Raw genomic sequence first — 23,188 nt, 5'->3', positions numbered from 1 at the left:
AATCACTTGTTTTCTGTCTCTTGGAGATCACTGTCTCTCATTTCTTGATGTCTATTGTTTTTGAAAACCATTGTTTCATGTGTTTGGTCTGGTTCTATTGTTTCAGGTAGAAAGGTAAGTCTTGTCCTTGTTGCTCCATCTTGACTGGATTCAGAAGTGCTTTCCCTCGACTTTGTAAAATTTAGTTAACTGTTCTTTTCTCACTACTTGAAATGGAGGCTTAGCTCATTAGTTATTCCAACTTTTTATTTATTTATTTATTTATTTTTTACAGAGACAGAGAGTGAGTCAGAGAGAGGGATAGACAGGGACAGACAGACAGGAACAAAGAGAGATGAGAAGCATCAATCATTAGTTTTTCATTGCGCCTTGCAACACCTTAGTTGTTCATTGATTGCTTTCTCATATGTGCCTTGACCGTGGGCCTTCAGCAGACCGAGTAACCCCTTGCTGGAGCCAGTGATCTTGGGCTCAAGCTGGTGGGATTTTGCTCAAACCAGATGAGCCCACGCTCAAGCTGGCGACGTCGGGGTCTCGAACCTGGGTCCTCTGCATCCCAGTCCGACGCTCTATCCATTGCACCACCGCCTGGTCAGGCAGTTATTCCAATATTTTGCCTTAATATATTTGTAATCTTAGGTACTAAAATAAATATATGGATTGTAAAGACCTCATATGCACAGATTTATTATTTTTAACACTGTTGGGTTCTTTAAATTTTTTTCAATTCAAAAACAGTAATACCTTTGTGATATGCTTACAGTTTTTTGTGCTATCATAGTCCTAATCTTGAAAAATCTTTCCTTAACAACTGGAGAAAAATGAATATAAACATGGGTATCTATATTTTTTTAAACTTATTTTATAATACCTTTAAAATATTGTACATTATTTCAATGTAGTAAAGAAATTGGAGAAGGAGAGAGAGCCAGCACTCTAGAAGTTAAAAAGAAATATGGAAATTAGAAAAGAAGCAGGGAGAAGGAGGAACAGAAAAGTGGAAAAGTGAGTAGCACGTGGACAAGGTTTACAGTTACAGTTTCCATAGAATGCAGTGCATGGCTGGTGATGGCCCAAATGCCACCCCATTGAGCTGGTCACTGCCTGTGTTAACTACTCTAAGGAATGGTAGAAACATGATAGAATAAAATTTAATTGTGAATAGAGCTTTCTGGGGTTGTTAAGAATGAACAATGTTACCAAGTCTGGGCAATGGGAAAGGGAGGCAAAGGGGAGGCTAAGAAAACATTTTTCATTGCTTTGTCTGAGGCAGAAGCAGCCCCTCCCGCAGCTGTAAAGTAGATATGGAGCTGGAGACTAAATTCAGAGAGGATGGTAACTTGCCTGTGACAGATGACTATTATCAAAGGGTGTGCACTGACTTGGTAGAATTTCTGTGACTACCTGTGAATTATCTATGAAGCAAAAAACCTGCGGGGAATCAGCAAAATTGCCGCTTCTTGCTTACCCAGGCTAACACCATGCCTTTGGGGGCTTCTTTGACCTTGTCCACTTTCCCCTATCCCTAACCTAAGACCAAAAGGCAGTTCTGGGCCAAGATGCACACTTTTTTTTCTTTTTTGTGTGTGAGAGAGAAAGAGAGAAAGACAGGAAGGGAGAGAGATGAGAAGCATCAACTCATAGTTGCATCACTTCAGTAGTTCACTGATTGCTTCTCATACATGCCTTGACCAGGGGTCTCTGACCAAGCCAGTTACCCCTTACTCAAGCCAGCACCATGGGCTTCAAGCCAGTGACTTTTGGGCTCAGCCAGCGACCCTGCATTCAAGCTGGTGAACCGGTGCTCAAACCTTAATGTCCCAGGTCAACACTCTATCCACTGCACCACCACCGATCAGGCCAAAGTGCAAACTTTTAAAGTCGATGACTGAGATTCCTCTCTCCACATTCGCCCTAATTGCCTAGCCCACCTGTTACACCAAAAGTGAGTGGAAATAATCTTTCTTAATCTCCCAAGGTCCTAATCCACTGTTATGGACTGAACTGTGTCCCCCTCAAAATCCGTATGTTGAAGTTCTAACTCTCAGTACCTCAAAATAACTGTATTTGAAGATGGGATCTTTAAAGAAGTTATTACGATATAAACAAGGTCATTAGGCATGAATGCAGTATGACTGATCGCTATAAGAAGAACGAGCTTTTGGGATCAAATAAAGGCTATTATTTGGACTCTATGTGCCACAACCAGAGAGGAACTGGGAACCAAGTGAAGCTGAAGGGTCACCCAAACCAGCAGGCTGGTGGAGCCCCAGGATCCAGCCTCTGCCTAAGCTTTCCCATTTTTGTATTTTTCTGAAGCTGGAAACGGGGAGAGACAGTCAGACAGACTCCCGCATGCGCCCGACCGGGATCCACCCGGCACGCCCACCAGGGGCGACGCTCTGCCCACCAGGGGGCGATGCTCTGCCCCTCCCGGGGGGGGGGGGTCACCAAAGGCACTCTAGCGCCTGGGGCAGAGGCCAAGGAGCCATCCCCAGCGCCCGGGCCATCCCCGCTCCAATGGAGCCTCGGCTGGGCTGCGGGAGGGGAAGAGAGAGACAGAGAGGAAGGAGGGGGGGAGGGGTGGAGAAGCAAATGGGCGCTTCTCCTATGTGCCCTGGCCGGGAATCGAACCTAGGTCCCCCGCACGCCAGGCCGACGCTCTACCGCTGAGCCAACCGGCCAGGGCCAACGTCTACCATTTTTTTTAAAAGATTTTATTTACTGATTTTTAGAGAGAGGAAAGAGACAGAATGAAGGAGCGGGAGAGCCTGACCTGCCGTGGTTCAGTGGATGAAACATCAACCTGGAATGCTGAGGTTGCCAATTCAAAACTTGGGGCTTGCCTGGTCAAGGCACATGTGGGAGTTCATGTTTCCTGCTCCTTGCCCCGTGCACTCTCTCTCTCTACCCCTCTCTCTCTAAAATGAATAAAGTCTTACAAGAAAATAAAATAAAATAAAGAGATGGAGAGAAAGAGGAGGGAGAAACAGGGCACATCAACTCATAGTAGTTTCTTCCTATATGTGCCTTAACCAGACAAGCCCAGGGTTTTGAAACGGTGACCTCAGAGTTTCCAGGTCAATGGTTAATGCTTTATCCACTGTGCCACCACAGTTCAGGCCCATGATACACATTCCATGCCCGCCCTTACCTCCCCCCCCCCCCACCCCAGTTACAGTGGAAAAGTCTGAACCTTCAGACCTACAGCTCTCTACAGGGCAGTTAGTGACCTGGTTGGAGTCCTTGAATGTAAATCAACATTAATAGTCCAGGGACCTGGTGCTAAGGCTGGAGTAGTCCATCCATATCTACCTGAAGTACTTAGCAATAAAACAAAGGTGATATGAAAAAAGAAAACGAGCCTGACCTGTGGTGGCGCAGTGGATAAAGCGTCAACCTGGAAACACTGAGGTTGCCGGTTCAAAACCCTGGCTTGCCTGGTCAAGGCACATATGGGAGTTGATGCTTCCTGCTCCTCCCCCTTCTCTCTCTCTCTCTCTCTCTATCTCTCTTTCTCTCTCTCCCCCCTAAAATGAATAAATAAATAAATAAAAATTTAAAAAAAAAAAAAAAAAAGAAAAAAGAAAACGAAGAAGAAGAGCAAGAAACAGGAAACACATGTAATCACAAGAGGTAGAACCATGTGAGAGCACAGAGGAGACAGCCATCTGCAAACCAAGGAGATGGTCCTTAGAAGGAACAAGTTTAGCCTGGCCTGTGGTGGCGCAGTGGATAAAGCATCGACCTGGAAATGCTGAGGTCGCCGGTTCAAAATCCTAGGTTTGCCTGGTCAGAGCACATATAGGAGTTGATGGTTTCTGCTCTTCCTCCCTTCTCTGTCTCTCAGTCTCTCTCTCTTTCCTCTCTAAAAAATGAATAAAGACATAAAAAAAATTAAAAAAAAAAAAGAAGGAACAAGTTCCCCACCCCTGAACCTAGGGAAAACTGTGAGAAAATAAAATTCTTTTGTTTAAGTCCCTCCCTGCCAAGGAATGAACAATGTCTAAAAACAGGGTACCAAAGAACCCCCCCCCCATTGCCAAGGAAGATCCGTGTCTTAATCTCTGAGCAGCTCCAGAGCCTGGCTTCTTTCTATTCTAGAAACTAACAAAATCTTGGTTTGGATTTGCTCTAGCAGTTACACTCACTAAGGGGCTCCCCTCTCTCCTTCCCTCCCTCCCTTTTCTCAGTAGCTTTTCTGTGCCCATTTGAAAGGGGCAGGCATGGAGACGACCTTTCCTCTGTTCAAAAGGAGACTGTGCTAAAAGCAGCAGATTTTGAGTCCATTTGGTAACACTCAGGCTTCTTCCCAAGCCCTTGTCCCTGTCTCCTGGTTTCAATCAACCCTTTCTTTTTGTGAGTTTCAATGAAGGTAAATGTGTTTTAAAAGAAAATTTCACCTGGCCTGTGGTGGTACAGTGGATAAAGCGCTGACCTGGAATGCTGAGGTCGATGGTTTGAAACCCTGGGCTGGCACAGTCAAGGCACATACAAGAAGAAGCTGCTGCAAATTGATGCTTCCTGCTCCTCTGCCCCTCTTTCTGCCCTCTCTCTCTTAAAAAAAAAAAAAAATAATAATAATAATAATAATAAATAAAAGAAAAAAAAATCTGGGCCCTGGCCCGGTAGTTCAATTGTAGAGTGTTGTCTGGACACTCTGGTTTCCCTTCAGTTTGCATAAATCTTTTACCTTTTAGAGTGTTGTCTGGGTGAGCCAAGGTTTTGAGTTTGATCGCAGGTCAGAGCACATACAAGAGTCAACCAATGAATATATAAAAAAATGTAACAACAAATTGATCTCTCTCTCTAACTCTCCACTCTTCTCTCTCTAAAATCAGTAAGTAAAAATAATAAACTAAAATCTGTTTTCAAATTTATCCTGGAAACAAAAACACTTTAATAATTATTAAAATCTGTGTAGTGTTCTAATGTCATTAAAAAAAACCCAATAATGTGTATGGGACTTCAGAAATTACAAAAGCCTTCCAGGTACATTCGTATTTGCCCTCTGTGATAACACTGTAGACTATGGCGGTGTTGTTGCCATTTTGCAGATGATGGAACTGCTGCTCAGGTTGGACATGTTGCTCCCACTGTCTTTACAATTTTATTTCTTCGAACATGTGCCAAAAGTCAATTCTATTTGTTTGAAAACAAAAACAGCACCTTTTAGTTTTCCCAATGAATTTGATCATTTATAAGCTTTCTTTAAAAAAAAAGGAAACGTGACCATCGCCACATTTGTTTAGCTCAGTTGATTCGGGCATCATCCTGACTTGCCAAGGTTGAGGGTTTGATCCACATACAAGCATCAACCAATGATGGCGTGAATAAGTGGAACAGCAAATTGATATTTCTCCCCCCCCCCACTGTCTCTCTCCCTTCCTCTCTCTATAAAAATCAATAGATAAAAAATGTTTTTAAATGTATTCCTATAATTAAGAGTGAATCTGTCAGTAGGACAACTCTAGAGATCAGTTAATTATTTTTTAATTATTTGAGAGAGAGAGAGAGAGGAATATCGATCTGTTCCTGTATGTGCTGGGACCAAAGATTGAACTGGCAACCTCTGTTCTTCAGGAAGACACTCAAATCAACCAAGCTATCTAACCAGAGGCAGTTAAGTATTTTAGATCATCTTGTTCCTTATTCTTACCTCTTTACATCCTGCCTACATTGTGAAGGGCTCTCCATCATAGGATGAGCACAGAGGGATGTCAAGTTTATTGAGATTGCTACTTTCTTAGTCATTCTTGCATGCTATTTGAAAGTAAGTAGTTTTAAAAAAGAAGAAAAAGGAAAAAGAATCTTGGCTGGGTGGCTCAGCTGGTTAGAGAGTTGTCCCACTACACCAAGGTTACGGGTTCCATCCCTGTCAGGACACATACAGGAATCAACCAATGAATGTATAAGTGGAACAACAAATCGGCGCTTTTTTCTCTCTTTCTCCCTCCTTTTCTCTCTTTCTAAAATGATCAATAATTTTTAAAAAAAATTTAGAAAGAGAAAGAAAGAGAGAGAGAAAAGTTTAACAAAGTTGGCTTTCTCTAGGAATCCCTCCCCCCAAATTTCAGCTACTTATGATAGTTCTTTTAACCCAGAACTGAAAAAAAGAAAGTGGTTATTTTGTTGCCCAAGCAGAAACGGAACATCACCAGCTTTGACTGCTAAAAAGTAGTTCCAAGTCTCCATCGTTATCTTTGGCATGTTCTAAGGACTCTTACAATGGAATGGCATGGGCTGACTCTTCATTTTTACAGGACGCTGAAACACTGGAAGTTACAGTGTAATTTTTAAGTGAAGGTCATGTTTTATTAACAAGAAAACGAGTTAAGATGGTTTAGTGCTTTTGAAGAGTGGAAAGAGTTTATAATAATCATAGTTCAAAGCTTACATCTATTCTGATGTTAAAATTCAGCAGAAAACTCCAACAGAAATTATTTTATTGGAGATGGGCCAGGTAACTGCCTAGCAGTGTTAGATACATCAACTAGGCTACCTTTATTGGATTTACATAATTAAATAGGTGACAAGGATATGTATTAGGTGCATGTATTACTTGTTGTTGACTATATCTGAAGCCCTTAATCTCTTAGCAGAGAGGTCTGAACATACAGGGCAAGTGAGTACTGAAACCACCGCTGGTGTGTTCTCCTGAGATCTTTATTTTTTAAATTATTTTTATTTATGTTTTATTGTGATATAATTGACATATTACATTGCATTGGTTTTAGGTGTACAGCATGATGATTTGGTATGTGTATATATTGTGAAATGATGAGCACATTAAGTTTAGTTAACATCCATCACCTCACATACCGAGACCTTTTTGGAGGAAGAATAGACATCTTTAATTTTTTTAAATTTGATTGATTTTTAGAGACAGAGAGAGTAAGGGAGGGAGAAAAGGGGGGAGAGTGAGGGAGAGAGAATCATTCATTTGGTCGCTTCTAGTATGTGCCCCTGACTGGAAATTGAACTTATAACCTTGGAATTTGCAGATGAAGCTCTAACCGACTGAGTTAGCAGGCCAGGGCTGACATCTTTAATTTCTTATTGGAAAGCTTTGATGTTTCGTATTTTCCCCATGGTATCCTTTTAACACCCTTCCTTATCCCCTTCTCCATGTTTCCTCTAACAGTTTCCAAAAGTAGAATTTGTGGAAAACAATTTTTTTAAGTTGAAGTTTTATGAGCCAGCCCCTTTATACATATAATCGTATTCCCAAGAAATCTTGAGTTGTGTGTCTATTTTGGAAGTACAATTTTTAAAACTGCAGCAGTCATTTATGAATTCCCCCCCCCCCCAAATATAGCATTAAAAAGTGATATTTGCAACAAAAAAAAAACGTTGCCAAGCAACAGCCCCGCATGGACAGAACATCACCTCATGGGGGCTGGTGGGGTGGCCTGGGCGCATGTGGGAGTCTGTCTCTCTGTCTCCCCTCTTCTCACTTTAAAAAAAAGGTAATATTTGCATTTTAAAATGAAATTTGATGATAAAATTCAAGATAAAGGAATAATTCACATTGCAAAGCTTGGTAATATCCTCAGTGTTTTGTGTGTGACAGATATCATTCTGCAATGTCAAGGGATGCTTTCCTCACCAAAGTTAGCATTTCCCGGAGGCTCTCCCATGCCATCTTACTCTAGAGATAATGAACACAATCAGCTTTTATTCAGAAGCCTGCTCCTAACTCCCATTTTGGGCTTTGGCCTTGCTCTCTACATCTGGAAATGTAGTATTTGTTGGATGATGCTCTGAGCATAGAGCTCTGGCTGCTCTGAGTTTCTATGGTTCCAAGAGCTGACCGTCTCTATGGCAACCTGCATTAACTAGGAACGTGTATGCATATTTGACTCATTTTGATAATCCAAATTTTAAAATATAAATGATGTTATGTTCACAATCATGCATTTGTGACCATCAGTTACTTTGAGTGCAGTAATTATTGGCTATTGTTTCTGCTACAGAACCATAAAAGCTGTGGGGGAGGTTTGTGAAGGAGGTGGGTGGAGGCGACATGAGGAGAGAGATGACTCATTTTAACCTTTTCTGAAACAAACAGGTGATTACTTCAGGAAAAGATGTTGCTGGTATCTACTTCCCTCCCACTCACAAACACCTTTGCCAGCGATGTATAAAATGCCTCTCTGCATTGACTTTGTCCTTCAAACACTGTTTTCAGGCGGAGGCTTCTTTTCGAGTGCTATGTGGACTTGAGAGCACTTTACATTTAAGTGAATCCAGGGGAGGGGGATCTTTTCAGCAGAGACACTCAGTTGTCTTATGTGTGTTGGGAACAACTCTTTTTTTTTTTTAGATTTTATTTACTCATTATTATAGAGAGAGGAGAGAGAGGGAGAGAGAAGATGGGGAAGAGCAGGAAGCATCAACTCCCATATGTGCCTTGACCAGGCAAGCCCAGGGTTTTGAACCGGTGACCTCAGTGTTCCAGGTCGAGGCTTTATCCACTGCGCCACCACAGGTCAGGCGGGAACAACTCTTTGAGGTCCTCACTTGCTAAAGTCTAATCATGAGAATTTAAGAACTGCTACAGACCATCTTCAGTAGCATTATTAAACCAGATGGCTGAACAAGCTGTAACATGGTGACTCTGAGGTTCATTACTAAGACAGCCCGTCATATATTCAGACTACGACATCTTCGAAGCACATGCGGTTGATAAATCACTTCTCTCCCTGGCTTTCTGACAGCTTTTATTGTGGTATTAGATATGTACCCATATTTCTTGATGAATTTACTGGCTTCACTGTCATCTCCTTCATGAGCTGTGAAAATGCATATTAATAAAAAGATCCATGGCCTCGGCTGGTTGGCTCAGTGGATGGAGCATTGGCCCAGAGTGCAGATGTCCCGGGTTAGACCTCCAGTCAGGGCACACGTGAGACACCACCATCTCCTTCTCTTCCCTCCCTCTCCTTCTTTTTTTTTTTCTCCCTCTTCCTCCCCCACAGCCAGTGGCTCCATTGGTTCCAGTGTAGGCCCCAGAAGGGAGTTGCCAGGTGAATCCCAGTTGGGGCACATGTGGGAGTCTATCTCTCTATCGCCCCTCTCACTTAAAAAAAAAATAGGATCCACAAGACAAGGACCACACATGATTTCACTTATATGTGGAATCTAAATAAATAAATAATAAAGGAACAAACAGAACAGAAACAAACTTGTGTATAACAGAGAAGATACTGGTTGTTGTCAGCTGGGAAGGGGTTGGAGAAATAGGTGGAAAAGATGAAGGGATTAAGTACAAATTGTCAGGTATAAAAACAGTCATGGGGATGTATAGCACAGCGTAGGGACTACAGTCAGTAAGAGTGTAATAACTATGGTGCAGGTGCAGGTGCGTAGGGAAATACTAAACTTATTGGGGGGGATCACTTTATAAGGGTTATCTAAATGTCTAACCCAGGGGTCCCCAAACTTTTTACACAGGGGGCCAGATCACTGTCCCTCAGACCGTTGGAGGGCCATACTATAAAAAGAAAACTATGAACAAATCCCTATGCACATTGCACATATCTTATTTTAAAGTAAAAAAACAAAACGGGAACAAATACAATATTTAAATTAAAGAACAAGTAAATTTAAATCAACAAACTGACCAGTATTTTAATGGGAACTATGGGCCTGCTTTTGGCTAATGGTCAATCTGCTTCTCTCACTGACTACCAATGAAAGACATGCCCCTTCTGGAAGTGCAGCGGGGGCTGAATAAATGGCCTCAGGGGGCCGCATGTGGCCCGCGGGCCGTAGTTTGGGGACCCCTGGTCTAACCACTGTGCTGTATACCTGAAACCAATATATTATTGTATGTCAACTGTAATTTTAAAAAAGGATCTATAGAAGGCAGGAGTCCCTCTGTGATCCACATTAGTTGCAGGAAAAATGATTTTTTTGGGGGGAGGGGCATTGCTGAGGACCAGGGTTTGAGTTGACAGTTGAGGGCCATAAACCATTGTAATACATGTAATACGTGATCTTTTTTAGAGGATCTTTTCTCATAACATCTAAGCAATTGTGGAGAAAATGCTAATTAGCTGTTCTCCAAAACAATTTTGAAAAAATGATGCTACGGGTTTGAATGGCCCAGCACAGATGTTTTCTCATTAGGAAACCCTAGGCTTTCCCCTTTAACCTCCTGTCTCCCCAAGCAGGACAACCAATCTTCATCAGCTTCACAGGCCAGCAGGGCTTTTCCTCATAGATAGAGAGCTATGGCCCCTGACATGTTCAAAAGCAATGCTCAAGACTGTTCCTTATGGCCTCAGGGTTACAGCAAATCTCTCTACCATCTGGTTGCCTGCTTTTTCTGTCACTTCTAAAATTCTGACACCATGTCCAGGGTTAAAGCCAGTCCTGTGGCTGTTCATCTATGCTTTCTGCTTTTTCTGCTGTTCATTCCCTTTCTGTTTTTCATGTTTCTGTCAAACTCAGCTTCGTACTCACAGTGATTCTCTTAGAATCAAAGACAGGTTTTTCTTTTTGTTTTTTGTTATTGTTGTTTTTAGAAAGGGGGGGAGAGATCAGGAAGCATAAATTCCCATATGTGCCTTGACCAGGCAGGTGCAGGGCTTTGAATTGGCGACCGCAGCACTCCAGGTCAAGGCTTTATCCACTGTGTCACCACAAGTCAGGCTTTTTACTAACCTTTGTTTCGAAATTCGTTCTCAGACTTTTTCAGCTTAATTAGCTGCAAAGAATGATTTCTGTATAAGCAAAAACTGAAAAGAGCTGCAATGTCCAGGCGGCCTGGGCTTAAAAACATTAGAGATCCAGATTTTTATCAGATCCATATACAAAATTTGAAAAAGCAGTCATAACATAAAAACAGCAGCTCCCATAAGTTCTTCAAGTTTCTCTTCTTCAGCAGTTGACTCAGTTCAGTTTGCTTCATTCTTGGAAGCCTCATCAAAATTCTCCACAAGATCGGGAACTTCATCATCATCATCATTCCCAGTAGCAAGTGGTGCTTCTCCATCCACAGGTAGTTTGGGCAGGGCTTCAGCCAGTCTCCTTAATGCAGACGGGCTGTGTGCCCCATGCTGGTTGGAGGTGGCGTTTCTGCATGCTGCTTTGTTTCAGCATGGCCGTTACAGTGAAAGTGCTCCCTGCCAGAGATCCCTAAACTTTAAGGTTGTTAAAGTAAATCACTGTTCTTTGGTTTGTGAATATATTTACCTCTTCAATGCCAGAGATATTGTTTATCCCTCACTTCTTTAAAAACTGAAGTTTTTGCCCTGGCCGGTTGGCTCAGCGGTAGAGCGTCGGCCTAGCGTGCGGAGGACCCGGGTTCGATTCCCGGCCAGGGCACACAGGAGAAGCGCCCATTTGCTTCTCCACCCCTCCGCCGCGCTTTCCTCTCTGTCTCTCTCTTCCCCTCCCACAGCCAAGGCTCCATTGGAGCAAAGATGGCCCGGGCGCTGGGGATGGCTCTGTGGCCTCTGCCTCAGGCGCTAGAGTGGCTCTGGTCGCAACATGGCGACGCCCAGGATGGGCAGATTATCGCCCCCTGGTGGGCAGAGCGTAGCCCCTGGTGGGCGTGCCGGGTGGATCCCGGTCGGGCGCATGCGGGAGTCTGTCTGACTTTCTCTCCCCGTTTCCAGCTTCAGAAAAATGAAAAAAAAAACAAAAAAAAAAAAACAAAAACAAAAAAAAACTGAAGTTTTTTCGTCTGCTGGAGCCGTTCTCTGACCCACCTTCTTTCTACAAGCAGTTCTTTTCCCACCGATGGCACTTGTGCCTGCAGTTTGGCGAGTTTCTCTTGGTTCATGATAGTTTCTTTTATCTTGTTGGAAGGAGCCCTGGCTGGATGGCTTGGTTGGTTACAGCATCATCCTGAAGCATCTGAAGCACAGAGGTTGCCAGTTTGATTCTCAGCCAGGACACATACAGGAACAGATCAAACTGGGCTGCAGGGACTGGAGTTGGTGCTCAGGGGGTCTTGTGCAGACCAACTGATAGTATGCACGCGTGCACGCGCGCGCGCACACACACACACACACACACACACACACACACACACACACACACTGCAGGGATGCAAGGTGGCAGATAGAGGGAGGCCCTCAAAAGAGGTTTTGTTTCAAAACAATTGATTTTCCTGCTTTTTCTGACATATTTTTCCTTGTTTTTGTTACTGTGATTAGAGCCAGAAAAGTAACATTTTCTTTTTCATTTGTAAGAATTTCTACCTTTTCTCCCAAAGATATTTCACCACATTTGACTGTTTTTTTCACAATTGACTATTTTGACAGATAATGTACGGCATGTCGGCATGTACCACACATTCCTTTCCTTAATCCTTGAAAATAATTTTTAGCTTTTGTTCTGCTATATTGTTCATCCCAGCTACTTTTTCGGAAGCTCAGTGCAATAACTTGCTATTCTTTTAAAGGCAATAGTGATTTTAAAAATTAAAACTGCCCTTACCAAGTAGCTCAGTTGGTTAGAGCATCATCTCCACACACCAAGGTTGTGGGTTTGATGCCCAATGAGGGCACATACAAAGAAACAATTAATGAATGTATAAATAAGTGGAACAATAGTTGACATTTATCTCTTTCTCTTTTCCTCTCTCTCGAAAAAAAATTTTTTTAAAAGAGACAGATTGAAGAGGAGAGGGAGAGAAGGGATGGGGTGGGAGGGAGAAGTGAGAGAAAGAGAAAAAGAAGCATTCATTTGTTGTTCCACTTAGTTGTGCACTCACTGATTGCTTCCTCGATGTGCCCTGACTGGAGAACTGAACCCACAACCTTAGTATTTCAGGAAAACTGAGCTAACCAGGCAAGGCCCCACATCATATTATTTTTTTTTAATTATTTTTTATTTTTTCCCTTGTTTTCCAAGTGAGAGGAGGGGAGCTAGAGACAGACTCCCGTATGTGCCCCAAACAGGATCCACCCTGCAACCCCCATCTAAAGCCTATGCTCTACCCATCTGGGACCCTGCTCACAACCGAGCTATTTTTAGTGCTTGAGATGGAGGCTCCAAGGAGCCACCCTCAGTGCTCAGGGCCATGCACTCGAACCAATCAAAACCAATCAATTTAGCTATGGCTGTGGGAGGGGAAGAGAAAGAGAAAGAAAGAAGGGGGAGGGGTGGAGAAGCAGATGGTCGCTTCTTCTGTGTGCCCTGACTGGATTGGAACCCAGGACATCCACCCACGGGCTGACGCTCTACCACTGAGCCAACTGTCCAGGACCCTCTCTAAAACCAATAAATAAAAATTTTAAGACCAAAACTTTTTTAAAATTATTTTTTAAGATAGAGAGGAAGGGAGAAAGAGAAAGACAGAAACATTGATCTATCCCTGTAAATGCCCTGACCGGCAATTGAACCACAACCTTTGTGTACTAGAACGATGCTCTCACCAACCGAGCTATCCGACCAGGGCCCCCCAAATTATTTTATCACCCCAAAAGTCCTAATGCAGCCAACAAAGATTGTGAAATGGCCATTGAACAGCAGGAGTCCATGTCTCCGGCCCAGAGCCTCTACCAAACAGTAAGATTTAGCTAAAATTCAGGACTTTTGTTTTTGTTGTACTGATGACAGTATATAAAGGGGAAAAAGAAATCACTTAGAAAAAGGTTTTGTGATTGCATAAACGTTCTCCTTTAAGAACATAAATTATTAAATAAAGTTAATTTGATTTTTTTTCTTTCTTTTTCATTTCTTTTGTTTGTTTGTTTAGAAAATTAAATTTAACAGAGTGACATTGGTCAACAAGAGTACATAGATTTTGGACAAACATCTCCACATCATTTGGATATCAATTATGTTGTATATCCATCACCCAAAATCAATCATCCTCCTTCACCTTATATTTGTCCCTCTTTATACCCCTCCCCCAACCCCCTTCCCCTCCCCCATCCCCTCCTCCTCCTTCTGGTAACCACTGCACTCTTATTTATGTCCATGAGTCTCAGTTTTGTGTCCCACCTATGTGTAGAATCATACCATTTTTAGCTTTTTCTGATTTACTTATTTCACTCAGTATAATGTTATCAAGATCCATCCATGTTGTTGTAAATGGCACTATGTAATTATTTCTTATGGCTGAGTAGTATTCCATAGTATATATGTACCACATCTTCTTTACTCAATCCTCTATCGAGGGACACTTTGGTTGTATCCATGTCTTGGCCACCGTGAATAATGCTGCAATAAACATGGGGGTGCATGTGTCTTTATGTACCAAGGTTTTTGAGTTTTTTGGGTAGATACCCAGTAGAGGGATTTTTGGGTTATATGGTAACCCTATTCTTTTTTTAAATTTTTTTTATTTATTCATTTTAGAGAGGAGAGAGAGAGAGGGAGAGAGAGAGAGAGAGAGAGAGAGAGAGAGAGAGAGACAAGGGGGAGGAGCTAGAGGCATCAACTCCCATATGTGCCTTGACCAGGCAAGCCCAGGGTTTCGAACTGGCGACCTCAGCATTTCCAGGTCGACGCTTTATCCACTGCGCCACCACAGGTCAGGCGGTAATTCTATTCTTAATTTTTTGAGGAACCACCATACTTTCTTCCATAATGGTTACACTACTTTACATTCCCACCAGCAGTGAATGAGGGTTCCTTTTTCTTCACAGCCTCTCCAACACTTGTTATTACCTGTCTTGTTGATAATAGCTAATCTAACAGGTGTGAGGTGATATCTCATTGCAGCTTTGATTTGCATTTCTCTAATAGCTAGTGAAGATGATCATTTTTTCATGTATCTGTTGGCCATTTGTATCTCTTCTTGGAATAAGTATCTGTTCATATCCTCTCCCTATTTTTTAATTTGATTTTTATAAAAGGAAGTGAACATGTTAGAAGTTATTGTGTTACTACTACTTTAATTTAATCAAAGCAATTAATAATGATTGTAGGGATTTTTCAAATAGCTACACTGGAATTCAGAAAAGAAATAGGAGTGGGGGCAGGGGCTGTAGAAGAGGGTTTGAGGGACAAACAGTGATGGAAGGAGACGTGACTTGGGGATGGTGAACACACAATACAACATACAACTTATGTAGTATAGAATTGTACACCTGAAACCTCTATAATTTTATTAACCAAAGTCACCCCAATAAATTCAATAAAAAAGAAGAAAAAGAAATAGGAATGACTGGCAAAGAAGCCAGAGTGCTCAAGTATTTTGCTTCTTACTGGAATATTGGAACTGTTATATAACTATGAGTTGCTATGTAACTATGGCACAATCAAAAGCTTGAATAATGTGTATGATCAAAAATTGCAAATAAAATAAGCTTTCGGTTCTCTTTCTAATCCCTCTCCACAAGCCCAAATTTGCATCTGAATACTCAACAGGTAGGGGTCAAGTGACAGCCTCAAAAACAGACTTGGGGAGGGAGAGGGCAACCAGGCACAAAGAAGTCATTCCAAAGGCAGGAGCCCCAGTGTGCCGGCAAAGAATGCCCTTCATGAATGTGCCCTGTGAGAAGACTGGCTTGACTCCAGTCCTTGCTCTACAATGACCAGTGCTATGAATTCGTGCTGGTGATGTTGCCAGAGCACTCCCTCTGCTCTCATTTGTAGGGCATGCATTTTCCATAAGCATGAACATTTCCATCAATTTTCATGCTTGAAGATTTTGTTTAATGTAACACTATGCTTTAGCTTTTGAAAAGGGAAAAGAATTGCAAACTAAAGAGGAAGAACATGTTCCGTGTAGTGTTTGTCCAGCTCCTACAGCTTGTGTAAGGAGCCCAACTTTAGGTGGAAGAAAGGGACATTGTCAGTTCCACCTCCATGCCTAAGATTTCAGACGAGCCAACTTCCAGTTCAGTGTCTCCATTTCCTGATTTGTAAAACAGGTACAATGGTATGTACCCATTTGATTTAAGCTGTTGACCTGACTCATCTCCAAATACCCCTTTCACTGTAAAAGGTCTGTGATCTGTGCTTTAAGATTGCACAGGTGGCCTGACCTGTGGTGGCGCAGTGGATAAAGCGTCGACCTGGAAATGCTGAGGTCACCGGTTCGAAACCCTGGACTTGCCTGGTCAAGGCACATATGGGAGTTGATGCTTCCAGCTCCTCCCCCCTGCTCTCTCTCTGTTTCTCTCTCTCCCTCTCTCTCTCTCTCTCTAAAAATGAATAAATAAAAAAATAAATAAATAAAAAAGATTGCACAGGTGGCCTGACCTGTGGTGGCACAGTGGATATAGTGTCGACCTGGAACTCTGAAGTTGCTGCTTCAAATCTCTGGGCTTTCCCAGTAAGGGCACATACAGGAAGCTACTACTATGAGTAGATGCTTCCTGCATCTCCCCCCGTCTTTCTTGCTCTCTCTCTCTCCCCCCTCTCCAAAAATTAGTAAATAAAATCTAAAATAAAAATAATAAGATTGCAGAGATAGTCCCTGACAGTTGGCTCAGTGGATAGAGCATCGTCCCGATGTGTAGATGTCTCAGATTTGATTCCTGGTCAGGGCTCACATGAGAAGCGATCATCTGCTGTTTCCCCCTCCCTTACCCCTTTCTGTCTCTTCCCTCCTGCAGCCAGTGGCTTGATTGTTTTGAGAGTCTTCCCCGGGCTCTGAGGATAGCTTGCTTGACTTGATCATTGGCCCCAGACAGGGGTTGCCAGATGGAAAAATTACAGTTATGTTTTCCTGTCTTCCCTTTTAAAAACTCTTTTTTTAAGTGAGAGGAGGGGAAATAAAGAAACAGACTCCTGCATGTGCACTGACTGGGATCTACCGGCAACTCCCTTGAATCAACCGAGCTATTTTTAAGCACCTGAAGCAGACACCTGGACCAACCAAGCTATCCTCAGGGACCAGGCCTACACTCAAACCAATCAAGCCATTGGCTGCAAGAGGGGAAGAGAGAGAAAAGAAGAAGAGGGAGAAGCAGAGAGGAGGGGGAGAGAAACAGATGGTTGCTTCTCTTGTGTGCCCTCACTGGAATTGAACCCAGGATGTCCATATGCCGGGCCGATGCTCTATCCACTGAGCCAATGGCCAGTGCTTAAGCAACATTCCGTATCTGAGGTCCCAGGGACGCACAATGGCTAATGTGCTGTGGAGTTCTGCCCTCCTCACAGGTGGCAATGTGTCAGGGCAGTGTGAGCTGAGGTGGGCAATTATAAGAGGAGGTGACATTGGGAAGATGTTTCATCAAAATGCCAAAAGTTCAAGAAACATATCCTCCCTCGCATTTCTGCTCATATATGTCACTCGGGCAAGCAGTTTCTAAGCAGCCGTGTGGTAGCAACTGCTAGACTAGCTTGTCACAAGTCCATGGATTCAACCAGAAAAGAGACAGTGAGCCCAAAAGCATGTGGACAGCATATTACTTACAGAAACAGCAAAAGTAAGACCAGCAGGTGTCAGCTGCCATGTCCCTGGTCCTACAGAATGACACTGAACCAGAGAGGCCAGATCACAAGCAGCACAACTGGTAAGTTGTCCTGTCATTGAAGGGCCAATTCTCAACCACAGCCTGGCAGTTTTGTAGACTTATACAGGAACCTGCAGCTGGACCCTCAGTGTGATCAAAGTGGGAAGTCCCAACCACACCAGAGCCAGGAAGATGGGTGGGAAACTGCCTCATAATGGCTCCTCACCAGGCTGCTTGTCTTGCCATGTCCCAGGGAAAATCACAGGACCTTCAGCCAAGACTCACGGCAGACTTCAGTCAAGCCTTTGTGTATGTGGCTTATGTGGAGATGTACAAGGTCGCCATGGTGCCATGGCAGAGCTGTTCCCCTACAACTTCTGTGTCTGACTCATGTATCTAGCTAAGAATTCTCTTTGGAAGCATGGCCAACCCATCAGATGCCCCAAGTAGTTGTACTGATATGGGCTTCAATGTAGTCCTTTCTATAGACTTACCTAGGAGATATTGTGGGTTTGATTCCAATAAAGTGAGTATCACCAAAAAAAAAAAAAAATAGTTATAATCTTTTTTTCTGGTAGAGGGTCTTGCTTTCAATTTGTAAAACACACACACACATAACACAACACCATCTGTAAGTGCAATAAAGCAAAGTGCAATAAAATGAAGTATGTTTGTACTTGTCTTGAGTGACATCACATGGGAGTGACCATGGCTATGACCCCCAGTAGAATGATCAGACCCACCTGAAGAGCAGACCACAGCTGGGCTCCCGGTCTGGAGATAAGTCAGCTAAATATGTCACTAATCTAGATGCAGCAAGAACTGTTGGCAGTTGCACTGAACCTGTCTTGGGTGGCTGGCAAGGAGACCGGGACATGGGATCATCCACCATCAGTCATGCTAGAGAGCTTAGACTTGTTTGTGCATAGCAGGCAAGTACAGTCCCGATGTCCATGTTAAAAGTGGTCCCCTTTAAAAAGCTACCTGGTCTCATCTCTCTAGGCAGAGGAGAACAGAAGCTCCATATCCACACATGCTGCAAATGGCTTCTTCAGTCTACCTGAATCATTACCAGCTAGAAGCAGCGGTCACTGGGACTTGGACATGAGCTGCAAAGTATAGAATGGTGACAATTCCGGTGCCATGCAGACTTTTCCTGGATGTGGACTTTTCCTGGACTCCTGCTCCCTGTGACAGATCCTAACAGACTGAACTGTGGTTGGGTTGCATTTTTCAGGGATTTGGCATGGTGATGGGGCCAACTTGGACTTGGTGAACATGTTAAGGACACTACTCTTTTACGGATTCTTGCTGTATTGGCCAAGAGTTTGCTTAAAGGCTTTTAATCACTGTAAAAAAAAATAGAAGGCTGGATAAAGAAGATGGGGCACATATACACCATGGTATACTAGTTAGCTAGAAGAAATGATGACATCGGATCACTTACAGCAGATTGGTGGAATCTTGATAACATTATACGGAGTGAAATAAGCGAATCAGAAAAAAACAAGAACTGCAGGATTCCATACATTGGTGGGACATAAAAGTGAGACTAAGAGACATGGACAGGAGTGTGGTGGTTACGGGGGGTGGGGGGAGGGAAGGAGGGAGGGGGGAGGGGGAGGGGGTACAAAGAAAACTGGATAGAGGGTGACGGAGGACGATCTCTCTTTGGGTGATGGGTATGCAACAGAACTAAATGACAAAATAACCTGGAAATGTTTTCTTTGAATATATGTACCCTGATTTATTGATGTCACCCCATTTAAATAAAAATTTATTTATTAAAAAAAAAAGTGGTCCCCTTTAAGGCATAAACTAAAGCAGAAGTGGGATCATTTATTAAATTTATTTCAACAGGAACAAATCCATTTTCTGTCCTTCATGGTATTCACCACCCCTCAGGGGGGACTAGTTTCTGCTAATAGGTTTGTAGCAACTTCAACAACAGTATTTTGTTGACTTAGAGTCCAGGACAAAGTTATCACAGCATTCTGAGATGACAGGACAGGTTAGGTGTCCTCCAGGCAAGAGGCTAGAGAACCTCATGGTCCCCCGCCTACCACCACTACACCAAATGCTCCAGGTCTAAGGTATTCCTTACCCACAAGCCCAGGTTGTCACTTTTTTTGCAACCACATGAAGATATTCCCAGTTTCTGAAGCACCCATGTCTTCTAATCCCCCCACACCTGTCCACACCATGTGTGTAGACTAATCCTGAGATGGCCCAGTAGTTTCTTCTTTGTATACCTGGTGCCTTTCTAGATCAGTGGTGTGCACCACTCCATGACCAATTTAGAAGTTGTATCCTCCTACCTATGATCCCTGTCATCAGTTCATAACTGCCCAGACCAGCTGCCTAACCAGGCAGGAAGAGAAACACCGATTAGCGTCTCCTACCTCCCATTTATTTTCAGCCACTTGCCAAGTCTAGTTGCCAACTTCCCGCAAGTAGGCATTGAAGGGGAAAAGGCCTCCTCCTGTGTGCTCAGGGGCTCTTATGGCCAGTGTGGGCCTCTTTCCTTCCCCCCAACTTCATAATGAAACATTATCTCCAAATGTGGATAATTGTCCCATCTAAAACCCACACTGCCTGTTTTAAATGTGCACCCCACTAGAAACTGAGCTTTAATGGCCCACTTACCTTTTTTATTTTTTAGTTTTTTTTATTTCATTAATCCATTTTACTTTTTAATGGTATTCACACCTGCAAAGCATGAAATGTCCAGTGAGTGGCCTCCTGCCTGGTAATTTTTGCTAAAAGGTGGTACCATTTGGTGGTGATTGGATTCATTCAGGGAATTCAAAATGTAGCCCGGTTCATCAAGGAGTCCTTGGTCGGCATGCACCCGCCTGCTCTGCAGACAGGATAGTGCCAGGCCTTGGAAAGGTACTCACTGCAGGGAGTGTCTGCAGACCTCAAGAGGCAAAAGGGTAGGGGCATAGACGGTCTACTGTCAGGACTGGCCGGGTCCAGTGCCTTGGGGAATATTCTTTGAAGTTTTCTGTCACCCGATTGTGTCTCAGGATATTGGCCAGGTTCCTTGGCCTCATGGGCGGGAGTCACTAGGCCTTAGCTCTGGGTCTAGTGCTTAATTGTAGCTGGGTTACTGAACCTTGTGCAGCGGTGTCCAGGTGTTCATGGTCCTTTCATAGACAGTGCAGGACTAACCAGCTTGTTGATCCTTTTTTAAAAAGACTTTATTTATTCATTTGAGAGAGAAGAGAAACAGGAGAGAGAAAGAGGGAGGAGCAGGAAGCATCAACTCCCATACGTACCTTGATCAGACAAGCCCAGGGCCTCGAACTGGCAACCTCAGCATTCCAGGTCGACACTTTGTCCACTGTGCCAGCACAAGTCAGGCATTGTTGATCCTTAATACGCATCTAAAAGGGTCCTGTTCCACCTGACCAGGCAGTGGCGCAGTGGATAGAGCGTAGGACTGGGATGCAGAGGACCCAGGTTCAAGACCCCAAGGTCGCCAGCTTGAGTGTGGCCTCATCTGGTTTGAGCAAGTCTCACCAGCTTGGACCCAAGGTTGCTGGCTTGAGCAAGGGGTTACTCGGTCTGCTATAGCCCCCCGGTCAAGGCACATATGAGAAAGCAATCAATGAACAACTAAGGTGTCGCAATGAAAAACTAATGATTGATGCTTCTCATCTCTCTCCATTCCTGTCTGTCTGTCTGTCCCTGTCTATCCCTCTCTCTGACTATCTCTGTCTCTGTAAAAAAAAAAAAAAAAAGGGTGTTAAAAGGGTCCTGTTCCATAGGCATCCATCCATATGGATCACAAATAAGAGTGTGGGGCTTGTGCAACCTGCTGCCAGCTTGCTTGTTCCCGTGGAGGCTGACATTCCATCAGCCTCTCTGCCAAGCTGCACTGTCCGTGAGTCCAGGTCAAGCTCCATAGCTGGCAGCTCTACCCCTGAGTGTGCAGTTCACCTCTTCATTGCAGTTTCTTTAATTTTGAAATAATGATAAATTCACATAAAGTTACCAAAAAACAATACAAAGAGAATTCATGTATCCTTTATGCAGCTTTTGCTAACTATAGTCAATATCAAAATTAGGAAATTGGCATTGGTACAATCCACCTGTTAGTCGGTGTGGTTTGTGCAGTTCGATCACGTCGATTCATATAACAACTACTGCAATCAAGATACTGACCTGTTCCCGGAGCACAAAGAGCCTTGTGCTAGCCTTCCTTCTTCCCTCCTCCCCCGCTCCCGTCCCCTTGGCAACCACGAATCCATTCTCCTGCTCTGTAATTTGTTATTTCAAGAATGTTACATAAGTGGAATAGTTCAATATGAAACTTTTTGAGGCTGGCTTTTTATTTTTTTCGCACAGCATGATTTTTTTGAGATCCAGCTAAGTTTTTGTATTTATCAACAATTTGTTCCTTTTTATCACCAAATGTATTCCATCAGCTGGATGTACCACCATCTGTTTAACCATTCACTCACTGAAAGATGTCTGGGCTAGTTCCAGTTTTTAGCTATTAAGAACAAAGCTGTTAACACTATTCATGTACAGGTTTTTGTGCGAATGTTAAGTTTTCATTTCTCTGAGATAAATGCCTAGGAATGCAATGCTGGGTCATATGGTAGCTGCATGTCGAGTTTTACAAGAAACTGGCAAGCTGTTTTCCAGAGAAACCAAACCATTTTACATTCTCACGTGCATTTCATATACAGGTGATTCAGTTTCTCTGCATCTTCCCCAGCATTTAGTGTTGTCATTGTTTATTTCAGTCATTTCGATAAGTGTGTCAGGATAACTCATTGTGCTTTTTATTTGCATTTCCCTGATGGCTAATGATGTTGACATAATTACTTGTCAAATATGCATCCTCTTTGGTGACATGTCTCTTCATGTCTTTTCCCATTTTCTAATTGGGTTGTTTGGTTTTCCCTGTTGAGTTTTTAGAATTCTTTATATATTTTAGATATAAATCCTTGGCTGGATACATGTTTTGCAAATATATTTTCCCCAGTCTATAGCTTGTCTTTTAATTTTCTTAACAGAGTCTGGCCCAGAACAAACATTTTTGATTATGAAGCCCAATTAGTCACATTTTCCTTTTATAGACTGTGCTTTTGGTGTTGTGATGTCTAGCTTGATGTTCTGAATATTTCCTATTGTTTTCTTTTACAAGTTTAAAAGTTTTAGTTTTACATTTTACATTTAAGTCTGTGATCCATTTTGAGTTAATTTTCTGTAAGGTGTAAGGTTTGGTCCAGGTTCAGGCTTTTTTCCTGTCGATATCCTCTTGCTCTGGCACCATCTGTTGTATTGCTTTTTCTCCCTTGACAGAATTCAGCTGTACTATTTGTGTGGTTCTATGTCTGAGATCTTTATTCTGTTCCATTGTGTTGATCCCTCTGCCGATACCATACTCTCTTAATTCTTGTAGATATGTAGTAAGATTTAATATCAGGTAGAGTAGTTCCTCCTGCTTGTTTCTTCTTTTTCCCAAATGGTTTGCTATTTTAGTCTTTGCTTTTCTATATAAATTTTATTTTATTTTTATTTTTGTTTATTTATTCACTTTAGAGGAGAGAGAGAGAGAGAGAGAGAGAGAGAGAGAGAGAGAGAGAGAAGAGGGGGAGGAGCAGGAAGCATCAACTCCCATATGTGCCTTGACCGGGCAAGCACAGGGTTTCAAACTTGCGACCTCAGCAGTCCAGGTTGACGCTTTATCCACTGCGCCACCACAGGTCAGGCCTCTATATAAATTTTAGAAAAAGCTTGTTTATATCTATAAAAAACTTTGCTGGTATTTTCACAGTAATTGTATTAACCCTATAGAT

At 42.9% G+C, this 23,188-nt stretch overlaps 1 pseudogene; it reads right to left on the bottom strand.

Moving 5' to 3' along the window:
* Window positions 1–10,904: 10,904 nt before the first annotated feature.
* LOC136385672 (transcription factor BTF3-like) lies at window positions 10,905–11,794 on the bottom strand (annotated as a pseudogene).
* Between the last annotated feature and the right edge of the window lie 11,394 nt (window positions 11,795–23,188).

The sequence above is a fragment of the Saccopteryx leptura genome, chromosome X, assembly GCF_036850995.1.
Source record: "Saccopteryx leptura isolate mSacLep1 chromosome X, mSacLep1_pri_phased_curated, whole genome shotgun sequence".
NCBI classification, from domain to species: Eukaryota; Metazoa; Chordata; class Mammalia; order Chiroptera; family Emballonuridae; genus Saccopteryx; species Saccopteryx leptura.
The sequence above is the reverse complement of the archived record's forward strand: the minus strand, read 5'-3'. Positions and strand labels throughout refer to the sequence as shown.